Here is a 12,539-nt window from a genome sequence, read left to right as displayed (position 1 = left end):
TTGACACATATGAAATTGAATTTCATAGGGTTCTCTTAAGCAAGGAATACTCAAGTTGATTTTGCCAGTTCCTTCCTCTGAAATATAGTGGCATGTATATATCCAGCAGCCTACTAAAGTTCAAGGAAGTTATTTCTTTTTGAGAAATGTATTCATAGTTGCACAGAAAACATCCAAATTTCACCATAAATTATGAGCACAGGCAATTCATTATTATTTCCCATCGATATCAAAGGCTTAAATTTTTTCCTAGTGGACATAATGGGACCTGCAAATGTTTAAATGTGATTGGACCACCTCAAATATTTAATTTTAGGGTATTTAATCTCTGAATTGCCACATTAAATTGATCTGGGCTGACCAAAGAGAGTTTAGCACCTAAAGCAGAATATCCAAAAAGTCTCCCTCCTCAAGAATGTAATGATAACAAAGTCTCTCCTCAGGGTTTGAGATGGGATACAACACAGTTAACATACAGAGATAAAAATACATGGAAAAAGTTGATTATTTTTGGTCTCCTTTATCAATACTTCAAAATCTGCCAGCTGCATCATTGCCTCCTTCTCTCTGCTTTGCCAGCTTTGAAATTATTCTCACTATAGAACAGAGGGCACCACGTTTCTTGCCTTTATGTGTCTGCTTTAAAATAAAGCTACTAGCTGTGAGATGCAGTCTACCAAAATGACATTAGGAAAAAAAAGCCTATATCTTCTAATTCCCATCTGCTTGGGCTGTAATTTCTCTCTCTCTCTTTGTACTGAGATAAACAAGGGATGTGTTTTGTGCTACTGTCAGCATTGCAGGCCCAATACAGCTGCAGAAAAGCAGAGCTGCATTTTCTTTCTGTGCGAAGGCATCTTCTACCAAGTGCTCAAAGAGCTCAGAATCCAAAATGCCAGGGCTCAGATTTGACGATGCGACATAGCAACTAAAACCCAACCTGGCTTCTTCATTATTAGATACTTTCACTTTTTAAAAAATGGCCTCTATCTGTACACAGAGAATGTGCCAAAAGTTACATTTCCCATTAGCAAAAGAGGAACAAGGAGAGCCATGGACTTTTTTATTTATTTCCCAGCTCTTTCGGGAAAGCCTGAATGTTGGGGAAAGGAATGTATGATTACCTTCTTGTGTTCCTTTCTGCAAAATGCCCCAGTTCTCCATTGCTTGAGACACAGTTTGAAAATATCAAAGTAGAGTTTAATGCATTATTGCTAATGCCTTGACATTACTGCTTTGGTAGATTTGCTCAAATTTCTAATTTAATGATGGCTGGGAAATTATTGTAATCTTAACTGATTGGTTTGTTGGGAAAATTGCTTAATATTAATGGGCTTGCTCACTTCATCTACTCACTCAATGGACCTTGGGTTATGTGCAGAGGGCCCTTCCTGCTCAGTCCACTTTTCTGGTGAATGGGTTAATTTTAATTGTAGAACAGATGTGGGAATACGTATATATAAATACTAGCTGTGCCCGGCCACACGTTGCTGTGGCAACGTGGTGGTGGTATTAGTTAAAAATTGTTGTGGAATTTTTATTTGACCTTATTTGTATTTTTAATTAATTTTATTGTAACTTATCTTTTTTATTTATTATATTTTATTATTTTGTTGTATTAATTGTAGTCATTTTGTTATTATAGTATTTTATTGTATTAATTTTAGTGTTTTTAATTATTTTAGTGTTTTTTATTGTTTTTTATTGTATTATTTGTTTTTATTTTAGTTTTTATTCTTTTATTAACACTTGGCTGAGTGGGTTGCTAGGTGACCAAGTGGGCAGAGCTTAGCCTTCTAACTGGCAGCAATTGGATAAAAACAATTATTTCTCTCCCTCTAATTAGGACTTTATTTTTCTTTTCTTTTTGTTGTCGGAACCTAGGGGCAAGGATGGTGGGTTGTGTTGCCAAATTTCTAGGTTCTGGGGCTTGTACTTTTGTTGTTTAGTGGGAGGAACGGACACCATTACTCCTTTATATATATAGATATATATATGGGAGCCCCTGGTGGCACAGTGGATTAAAACCACTGAGCGGCTGAACTTGCTGACCGAAAGGTCAGAGGTTCAAATCCGGGGAGTGGAGTGAGCTCCCGCTGTTAGCCCCAGCTTCTGCCAACCTAGCAGTTCAAAAGCATGCAAATGTGAGTAAATCAATAGGTACTGCTCTGGCAGGAAGGTAACGGTGCTCCATGCAGTCATGCCAGTCACATGACCATGGAGGTGTCTATGGACAACACTGGCTTTTCCGCTTAGAAATGGAGATGAGCACCAACCCCCAGAGTTAGACATGACTAGACTTAATGTCAGGGGAAAACCTTTACCAACCTATATATATGATATGCACAAATACAAGATGGATAGAAAACAGTACATGGGTAAGGGATTTAGGAATCTTAGTAGACTATAAGGTGAATATGTCTGCAGCAGCTAAAAAGGCTAATGCAATTCTAGACTACATCAACATGAATATAATGTATAGATAGAGGGAAGTAATAACCCTGCTCTACTTTGGTCAGACCTTACCTGGGGGACTTCAGTTCTGGACATCTCAATTCAAGAAGGATATGATTATTGACAAGGTGGAAAGCGTACAGAGAAAGGTGACCAAAATGCTTAAAGGTCTGGGAACCTCAAATCCTTATGAGGAGCAGCTGAGGGAGCTGAGTCTGCTTAGCCTGGAGAAGAGAAGACTGAGAGAAGAGGGCATGAGATCCATGTTTAAATATTTGAAAGGATGTCACATTGAGGAGGGACATGGAGCAATAGATTCAAACTGCAAAAGAGAGAGAGAGAGAGAGAGAGAGAGAGAGAGAGAGAGAGATTCCATCTAATTATTAGGAAGAATATCCTGACAGTAAGAGCTGTTAGATAGCGGAATCTGGTGTCTCAGTCTGGTGGAGTCTCTTTCTCTGGAGATTTTCCAACAGAGGCCAAGTGGCCTTCTGTCAGGAGTGCTTTGATTGTGTGCTCCAGACTGGCAGAAGAGGGTTGGACTAGATGGCCCTTGGGGGCCTTCCAACTGTGCTTCTGTCATAGAAGAAGATGGCCAATAGATTTAGTGGAGGCAGAAATGGTCAAGTAGTTCTTTCTTCCAGAAATGGAGTTGGACTAGATAGCATTTGTGGTCTCTTCCAAATATGATTCAGATATTCTATATTTCCTTTTATTTGACAGATAGGTTGGTTTGAGATTGCTTGGCTCCTGAGGCTTTTTTGCTTTCTTTTTTACTTTCTCTTTCTCCTGTGCCCTGCGTTGCAACAAAACTTAGGGCAGAATTGCATTGCTGATAGGTTTACAGACTGTATGGCAATGTTGGGGAAGAATTACTTCCTGACGTTTCACCTGCATCTATGGCAGGCATCCTCAGAGGTGGGACATGAGAGAAGCCTCCCAGCAGGATGGTATCACATCCGGGTGTCCCTTGGGCAACGTCTCTGTAGATGGCCAATTCTCTCACACCAGAAGTGATTTGCAGTATGTTATCAAGTTGCATCTGACATGATATAAAAATCTGCAGAGGTTGTAAGGTCTGTTGGAAACTAGGCAAGTGGGTTTATATATCTGTGGAATGTCCAGGGCGGGAGAAAGAACTCTTGTCTGTTGGAGGCAAGTGTGAATGTTGCAATTGACCACCTTGATTAGCACTGAATAGCCTTGCAATGTCAAAGTCTGGCTGCTTCCTGCCTGGGGGAAATCCTTTGTTGAGAGGTACAGTAGTGTCTCACCAGGGCCGTAGCCAGAAAAAAATTTCGGGAGGGGTTTTGAAAATTTCGGAGGGGGGGGTTTGAACCCCTAGCACACACCTCTCCCCGCTACAAACCTGTCAATATCTGCTTGAAATAGTGCCTGGAGGGACTCTTAATGTTTTGTGTCTCATAGACTTAGCATGGGGATTTGGTTAACCAGTTAAAATTCATGAGTAAACCAGGTTTTTTTTATAACCTGAAAAATTTGGGGGGGGGGGTTGAACCCCTAAAACTGCCCCCTCGCTACAGGCCTGTGTCTCACTTATCCAACATAAACGGGCCGGCAGAATGTTGGATAAGCGAATATGTTGGATAATGAGGCATTAAGGAAAAGCCTATTAAACATCAAATTAGGTTATGATTTTACAAATGAAGCACCAAAACATCATGTTATACAACAAATTTGACAGAAAAAGTAGTTCAATATGCATTAATGCTATGTAGTAATTACTGTATTTACGAATTTAGCACCAAAATATCATGATGTATTGAGAACATTGACTACTAAAATGCGTTGGATAATCCAGAACGTTGGATAAGCGAGTGTTGGATAAGTGAGACTCTACTGTATTAGCTGGCCTTGATTGATTCATGTCTGGAATTCCCCTGTCTTCTGGGTGTTGTTCTTTATTTACTGTCCTGATTTTTTTTAAATACTGGGAGCCAAATTTGGTTCATTTTCATGATTTCCTCCTTTCTGTGGAAATTGTCCAGATGCAAAAGGGGAGAATCCTTGCTTTGCCAGGAAGGAAGGCTTGGAGGGGTGGGAATGCTGTGATTTTGGGAGGTAAGAAGGTTGGCTCCTAATGTTAGTTGCCTTCAATCTCTCTCTTCTCTCTCTCTCTCTCTCTCTAGTCTCCAGCTTTGCAACAGAACTTACTCCTTGCTTTTCTAGGAAGGGAGGAAGCAAGATTTGGAGAGGATGATGCTGGGATTTTTGTGGAGAAGCAGAGCTGGGGCGAGGAAGGCGAGAGAGGGTGGCTAATCTCTCTCTCTCTCTCTCTCTCTCTCTCTCTCTCTGGGCTGGTGCTGCAGAGCGTCACGTGGGAGTCCCCTAAGTTTCCATAGCGAGGCCTCTCGGCGTCACATGATGGCCACGATATAATGAAACCACATTGTGGCCAAGAGAGCAGCAACATTGCCATCGTGGAGCAGCCGGAGGAGGAAGGCGCAAGGCGCACGCAGAAACGCAGGAGGAAACTTCGGAGGAAGAGGAAGAAGATCCACAGTGGAATTGTTTGTGTGGGAGAGAGAGAGAAAGAAGAGGCGGATTCCCTGCACTCCTTCCCAGGAGATCCTGGAAGGAAGGGTTCCGAGATGGGCGGCAGGAGCGACAGAGGAACTTGGAGCTGCGTCGGAATTGCACCTGTTTCTTGCCACGGTTTTTGTGTTCCCGGTGGGAGGGCGGCGAGGAGGAAAAGGTGCCTGGCGAGTGGCGACAGAGAGGAAGAGGAGGATGTGCTTGCTTGCTTTTATCGAAGGAGAGGCGGTCTGGTCTCCCTGCCTTTTATTTTGCAGCTTTGGGGAGAAGAGGAAGGCGCGCCTGGGAGGTAAGTTCGCATCACCCAAGTGGGGAGATGCCAAGGGGTTTCTTGGGCTGGGGAAGAAGGAGAGGGGTTTGGGATGGGAACAAGAAGGGATGCCTCTCCCTACGAAGAGAGATAGGGACTCCAAGGCTGCCATCCATCCAAATAAATAAACAAAAATCCCGGGTCTGTTAGCCCACTTCTGGTGCGCAATCTTCTGGACCTTTTGGAGACATGGAAGACATTGGAAGAAGGAGAGAAAGCAGGCAGCCAGGAGAGGAAACCCGCCCGGTGACTTGGGTGCGTGTTTTGCCGCCTTCCCCCCTTTCCCCCCCTCCTCGTGGGCCCCGTGGGAGCGCCTCTGGCCGCGCGTGCCTTTTCCCCGCTCCGATGTCCGCATTCCAGCTCATGTTGCGCAGATAAAATTCAAACTGGAGGTAAACAGAGGAGGAGGAGGAGGAGCGGGAGGCCAAGCGGAGGTGGCTCCTTCCTTCCTTCCCATCCTCACATCCCAGCTGGAGAGGGGGTCCCAAGCCTCTCCCTTAATGCCTTTGGCCCCCTCCTCGCCCCATCCCCGGATTCTTCTGCTCCTCGTGTGTACGTGTATGTATACACACATACACACTTCCTAGTTCGTGCCCTGCTAGGGCGTTTTGACAGCCATGCCAGGGCTCTTCTTGCTTTTCCTAGAATCCTAGGGTTGGAAAGGACCCCAAAGGTCGTGTAGTCCAAGCCCATTTCTGCCAGTGCTTTTGCCCTACCAAATTGCTAGGTAGACTGGAGAAGATCTTAGTCAGCTCTTTTATAGAAACCTAGAGTCGGGAGACCTCAAGGGTCATCCAGCCCAACCCTATTTTGCCACAATGATCTTGCTCTGAGATAGCTCCCCATTCCCTTGTCGATTAGAGAAGAGGAGCTAGACCAAGCATGAGCAAACTTGGGCCCTCCAGGTGTTTTGGACTTCAACTCCCACAATTCCTAACAGCTGGAATTGTGGGAGTTGAAGTCCAAAACACCTGGAGGGCCCAAGTTTGCCCATAACTGGATTGGGGTAAGGACTTGAGCACTACCAATACAATTGCATAGAAAGAGACCTCAAAGGTCATCCAGTCTAACCCTATTCTGACAAGCAGGGCAACATAATCCAGAGACTCTTAAGGGCAAACTTTGGCCCTCCGGGTGTTTTGGACTTCAACTCCCACAATTCCTAACAGCCGGTAGGCTGTTAGGAATTGTGGGAGTTGAAGTCCAAAACACTTGGAGGGCCCAAGTTTGCCCATGCCTGGATTGGGGTAAGGACTTGAGCACTACCAATACAATTTCATAGAAAGAGACCTCAAAGGTCATCCAGTCTAACCCTATTCTGACAAGCAGGGCAACATAATCCAGAGACTCTTAAGGGCAAACTTTGGCCCTCCGGGTGTTTTGGACTTCAACTCCCACAATTCCTAACAGCCGGTAGGCTGTTAGGAATTGTGGGAGTTGAAGTCCAAAACACTTGGAGGGCCCAAGTTTGCCCATGCCTGGATTGGGGTAAGGACTTGAGCACTACCAATACAATTGCATAGAAAGAGACCTCAAAGGTCATCCAGTCTAACCCTATTCTGACAAGCAGGGCAACATAATCCAGAGACTCTTAAGGGCAAACTTTGGCCCTCCGGGTGTTTTGGACTTCAACTCCCACAATTCCTAACAGCCGGTAGGCTGTTAGGAATTGTGGGAGTTGAAGTCCAAAACACTTGGAGGGCCCAAGTTTGCCCATGCCTGGATTGGGGTAAGGACTTGAGCACTACCAATACAATTTCATAGAAAGAGACCTCAAAGGTCATCCAGTCTAACGCCATTCTGACAAGCAGGGCAACATAATCCAGAGGAGCCCCCGGTGGCGTAGTGGATAGAAACCTTGTGACTTGAAGGTTGGGTTGCTGACCTGAAGGCTGCCAGGTTCGAATCCCACCCGGGGAGAGCTTGGATGAGCTCCCTCTATCAGCTCCAGCTCCATGCGGGGACATGAGAGAAGCCTCTCACAAGGATGGTAAAAACATCAAAACACCCGGGTGTCCCCTGGGCAACATCCTTGCAGACGGCCAATTCTCTCACACCAGAAGCAACTTGCAGTTTCTCAAGTCGCTCCTGACACACACACACACACACAAACATAATCCAGAGACTCTTAACTCTGTTAAGGGCAAACTTGGGCCCTCCAGGTGTTTTGGACTTCACCTCCCACAATTCCAGCTGTTAGGAATTGTGAGAGTTGAAGTCCAAAACACTCGGAGGGCCAAAGTTTGCCCATACCTGCTCTAGCTTCTCTTTAAAACTCTCCCAAAAGATGAGACTCTCAATCACACTCCAAGGCAGCATATCAATAGCTCTCCTGATCAGGAAGTCTTCCTAAGGTTTAGGTGGAATCCTTTTCCTTGCACTTTGAATCTATTGCTCTGTGTCCTTCTCTCTGGGGCAGCAGAAACCAAATCAGCTTGCTCTTCCATAGGACATCCTTTCTGATACTTAAACATGGCTCTCGTGTCCCTCTTAACCCTATCATCTTCAGACTAAACAGACCCAGCTCCCTTAGCTACTCATAGGGAGTCATGGCTTACAGACCTTTGACCATTTTGCTTCCCTTTCTATGGACACCTTTGAGCTTGTCGACCCCCCTTTATACCCCCAAATATCGGGCTTGCTGCAGGCAGAGTGGGGCGATGTCTTCAGACACTCATGAAAAAGCAGTGTGTTCTATGATGGCTTATCCTTATCCTCAGTCTGTATTTGTTGCCAGAGGCGGGGAGAGGTGCAGAAAAGAGTTGCAGCCTTAGGTTCAGGGGTGACGTGGCTGGTCTTGGGTATTACGCACTTCGAATTGTGCTGCGGTGCTTTGGGCAAGAAAGTATATCTACCAGAACTCAACTATAGCAATCTGGCATTTGGCAAAGTTAGTTTGTGACTCGCTGAGAAACATATTGGTCCTTTTCTGTACAAACCTTGCTAAGAAAGCTTTAGGTAAGGTTGCCATCAGTCAGAAATGACTTGAAGGCACACAACAACAACAGAATGGGGTGGGGCGTTTGGTTTATTAGAACCATTGTGGTTGTTGCGCTTCCCCCAGTCCCTTCTGTTTTAGAGAATGATGTTTAATTTATATTCTTCAATCTCTTATTTTATGCAATGCTTTAAGGTTATTCAGTTGGCTTCCTGTAAATAACTCAAAATCATTCCAACAGCCCTGTAAGGTAGAACAGTAATATAGCGTCCATATTGCAGATGAAGTAGGGGAAAGGCTGCAACTGTCTCAGGCTCCAATGAGTACACATCCAAAGTAGGCAATTGCTGCTTCTTAGAAAAATCTCCCAGCTTGAGAAAACCTCATTAAATGCCTGGGGTTTCCATAAGTTTGACAAACAACTTGAAGGCAAGTACAACTTGCCTATTTGGTGCACCATTGGCTAAGAAATTATGCATTTGTGCCTGATAGAAGTGTTGGGAGTACATCTCCCTCTTCTCCGTCATCATCAGTAGAAAAATCCACGGTTGAGCTCTTCTCCAAAAGAGTAACGCTATGGTAGCCTAGGAGCAAAACAAAACAGTGGGTTGCTGTGAGTTTTCCAGGCTATATGGCCATGTTCCAGAAGCATTCTCTCCTGACGTTTCACCTGCATCTATGGCAGACTTCTTCAGAGGTTGTGAGGTCTGCTGGAAACTAGGCAAGTGAGGTTTATATATCTGTGGAATGTCCAGGGTGGGAGAAAGATATATAAATCCCAAAGCCCGGAAAACACAGCAACCCAGTGATTCTGACCATAAAAGCGTTTAACAACACATCAAAATAAAACAGTTTCATTACATTGGGATGCTGGGAAATACATAGGTTATATCTGCGAAGAGCTGGTGAATGCACAAGTCAATGAGTGCTCTTTTTTTTTTGTTCTTGTCTTTCTGAGTATTTCGGTGTGGGGAGCTTTAACCACTATAAAGACAAGGGAGGCACCTGCAAGTTTCGTATTTACATAGAAGAGGGTATTTTGCCTTGTGGGGCTTTTCTTCCTTTCCTGTCCGGTATAGCAAGCCACCTTTGCAGAAAGAAATCCCTTTTCGATACCACTTCAAAACAAACCAGTCAGGAACCCCATCTCCCTTTGCCTCTCTAGCCACTGTGATGTTTTTGTATTGCCAGGCATATTGTTCTTGACATACGAAGCCTTGTAATAGCAGGGTTGAGGTTTATAGGGGTTTGGGTCCTTGACAGCTGGGTGCGTATGCGGTTAGACAGTGTTGACAGCTGCCTACGAAACAGTGTTGATGTTGAGGGGGAAAAGGGGAGCACGAAACAATTGTGGTAATGCGTCAGGCACCCATGTAGAGTTGGGTAGGAGAGAACGCTTGTGGTGTTTCTCCTGCTGGGAGGACAGACGGATGTTTTGCCCACGAAACGTGTTTAAGGCGCCTGATGCAAGTCAAAGGAGACTTTTCTCCTCAAGAATGACATTTATGTATTGTGTAACTCTGAGGGTAAAGAAATAACCAGCGAGGGTGGAGGATGTTTTGGGAAATGTTTGTACAAAATGACATTTGAAGGCAAAGAAGAGGTGTGTGTGTCGAAGGAACATTTTTGTTTTCTCCAGGCCAATGTAGCATCTGAAATGTTCCTGAGCAATTTCACAGTACATTTTACATCCAAAGCTTTGCCTGTACAAACATTTCACTAATTAATTGCTGAAAGTTTCCCCTTGTGAACACTGTCTGGCAGCAGGGACACGGTTGCCTCCAGTGATAGCAAAGGCTGCGTAGGTAGGTTGAGTGGAGATCTTCGGTGTTTATATATCATCAAAGAGGGTTAAAGAGAGTTATTGAATAGGGCAGAAGTCAGGACCTTTAACCAAGCAAGCTTAAAGGTACATCCTTATAGATCAATATATATTTTTATTTTCAAGCATGCCTCCAGGAAGTGCTATTTTAAAGGATAGTGAAGCAACTTGGAGATGTACGGTGCAGATGCTGAATTATGAGGAAGTAATAAGAAAGCATTCCCAGGGTTGCTGTGTGTTTTCTGGTCTGTATGGCTATGTTCCAGAAGCATTCTCTCCTGACAATTCACCCACATCTATGGCAGGCATCCCCAAAGCTTTTCCAACTTTGTGTTGGCGAAGGCTTTCATGGCTGGAATCACTGGGTTGATGTGACTTTTTTGGGCTGTATGGCCATGTTCCAGTAGCATTTTCTCCTGATGTTTCATCTGCATCTGTGGCAAGCATCCTCAGAGGTCTGTGGAAAAAAGGCAAGAGGAGTGTATATATATCTGGAATGTCCAGGGTGGAAGGAGAGAATGCCGGCCATAGATGAAAGCGAAACGTCAAAAGAGAATGCTACTGGAACATGGCCATACAGCCCGGAAAACTCACAGCAACCCACTTTCCAAGCTTTTTTAAAAAGAGAAAATAAGATCTAGTGTCCCGCACCTACAATCCGAGATTTTATTGTACTCAGTCATGAGCCCCTTCTTATGAATTTCCGATATCACAGTTGAACAACAGAGGAATGTGAGGTAATATACTCATAAATAACAAAACCGGTTCTGAGTTGAGCAAATATTGACATCTGGCTATGCCCGGCTTTCTAAACATGTGGGTTCTGTGGGATAGGATGTACTATTTTGCTTCCAAATCCCCCATTCACTTCTAGGGAAAAAACCCTGGCTTTTACTTGCCTGAAATCCCCTTTGACATTGTCCTTTCATTGTAATAAGAAGATTGGGTGTTTACATGTGCCGTGGAGTCTTCTGACTTACAGCAACCCCATACATTTCATAGGGTTTACCTACAAATTCCTCTTGAATTTTCCACTGGCTCTGCCCAGTCAGGGATTGTGGGAGTTGTGGTCCAAAACATCTGGAGAGCAAAGGGTTCTTCATAGCCAGGCCATATTGGGAGTGAAAGGCTCTACGGGAGACTGGGACCATTTTTCGTCAGGCTAGATTGAACCAAGAAGGGGGAAAAAAAACAGGTTTTGCTAAGAATAATCTGAAGGCGAGAGAGTTTTGAAAATTTCACAGAAACATATTTATGTATGAGAGCCATTGTTTTCAGTGTAGTATTTTTGTATACTAAGACTATGACCCCATAGTTAAAAGTTGTCTGTGCCAAAATCCGGAAAATCCAGTCATATAGTAGAGCAAGATATCTGATTTCTAGCAGCTAGTATAGAGCAAAATATATATTTCTAGCAGCTATAGTATAATGCATTCAGTAGTTGTTTGAAACACCATTAAGTAAAGACTGGATTGTTGTTTGTCTTACGGGGAAAAACCGGAGGGAAATATAACTTATATTGGAACAAATGGCTCTGAGCAGACCACTCAAGATCACTTAAGATAAGCACATGTATAATATTGTAAGCGTCCTGCTGTACATCATATTGGTTTGGCCGGAAATCAGCTGAGCGTTTGATTATATAAGAAGAAAGGAAATGGTAATGTGTGTTATTCTGCTGTGCCTGGATTAGTTGACCACATCTTCGTGTGCAGAACGTGGGAAGTATGTGTTACGTGATTCATTCTTGCAAGGACAGGAATATGTGCAGGATAGGGTTTGTTTGGTAGGGCAAGGTTTATACTTTAGACCAGGCATGGGCCAACTTGGACCCTCCAGGTCTTTTGGACTTCAACTCCTACAATTCCTAACAGCCTACCAGCTGTTAGGAATTGTGGGAGTTGTAGTCCAAAACACCTGGAAGGCCAAAGTTGGTCCATGCCTGGTTTATATGGTTGGATTTCTAAGTGTAGTTAAGTCACCTTGAAATACTACATTATTTACTTCATTTTTTGGATTCTTATTTTTTGAGTATAGCTAATAACTAGACCCTGCTTTCATTCCTACCGATATGATAGATGTGACAATATTTTTATTTTTTTGCTTTTAAACTAATTTATTTTGTGCTATTATTGGGCCAGAGAGAGTGAGAGGATATTGTAGGCCCGACTTGATAAGGAACAAGATCTATTTTGTGGGCCTTTGATGAGGAAGATGTATGATTTCTGGAAAAGATCATTAAGGAAGTGGTCTGCAAACACTCAGAAAGGAATGCAGTCATTGCGAATAGTCAACACGATTTATCAAAAACAAATCATACCAGACTAATCTGATCTCATTTTTCAATAGAGTTACAAGCTGGGAACGCTGTGGATATAGCATATCTAGATTTCAGTAAGGCCTTCCTTTGACAAGGTCCCCCATGACCTTCTGGCAAAGAAACTACAGTAGAGTCTCAC

At 43.8% G+C, this 12,539-nt stretch overlaps 1 long non-coding RNA gene across 2 annotated transcripts in view; it reads left to right on the top strand.

Annotated features, from left to right (window-relative positions):
• The first annotated feature begins 4,959 nt into the window (after positions 1-4,959).
• Positions 4,960-12,539, top strand: part of LOC134299673 (uncharacterized) — a 126,794-nt gene continuing 119,214 nt past the window's right edge. For both annotated transcript variants that reach the window (XR_010006939.1, XR_010006938.1), the window contains exon 1: positions 4,960-5,299. This is a non-coding gene — a long non-coding RNA (uncharacterized LOC134299673). The remainder of the gene's footprint in view (positions 5,300-12,539) is intronic.

The sequence above is a fragment of the Anolis carolinensis genome, chromosome 5 (genome assembly GCF_035594765.1).
Source record: "Anolis carolinensis isolate JA03-04 chromosome 5, rAnoCar3.1.pri, whole genome shotgun sequence".
NCBI lineage: Eukaryota > Metazoa > Chordata > Lepidosauria > Squamata > Dactyloidae > Anolis > Anolis carolinensis.
The sequence above is the reverse complement of the archived record's forward strand: the minus strand, read 5'-3'. Positions and strand labels throughout refer to the sequence as shown.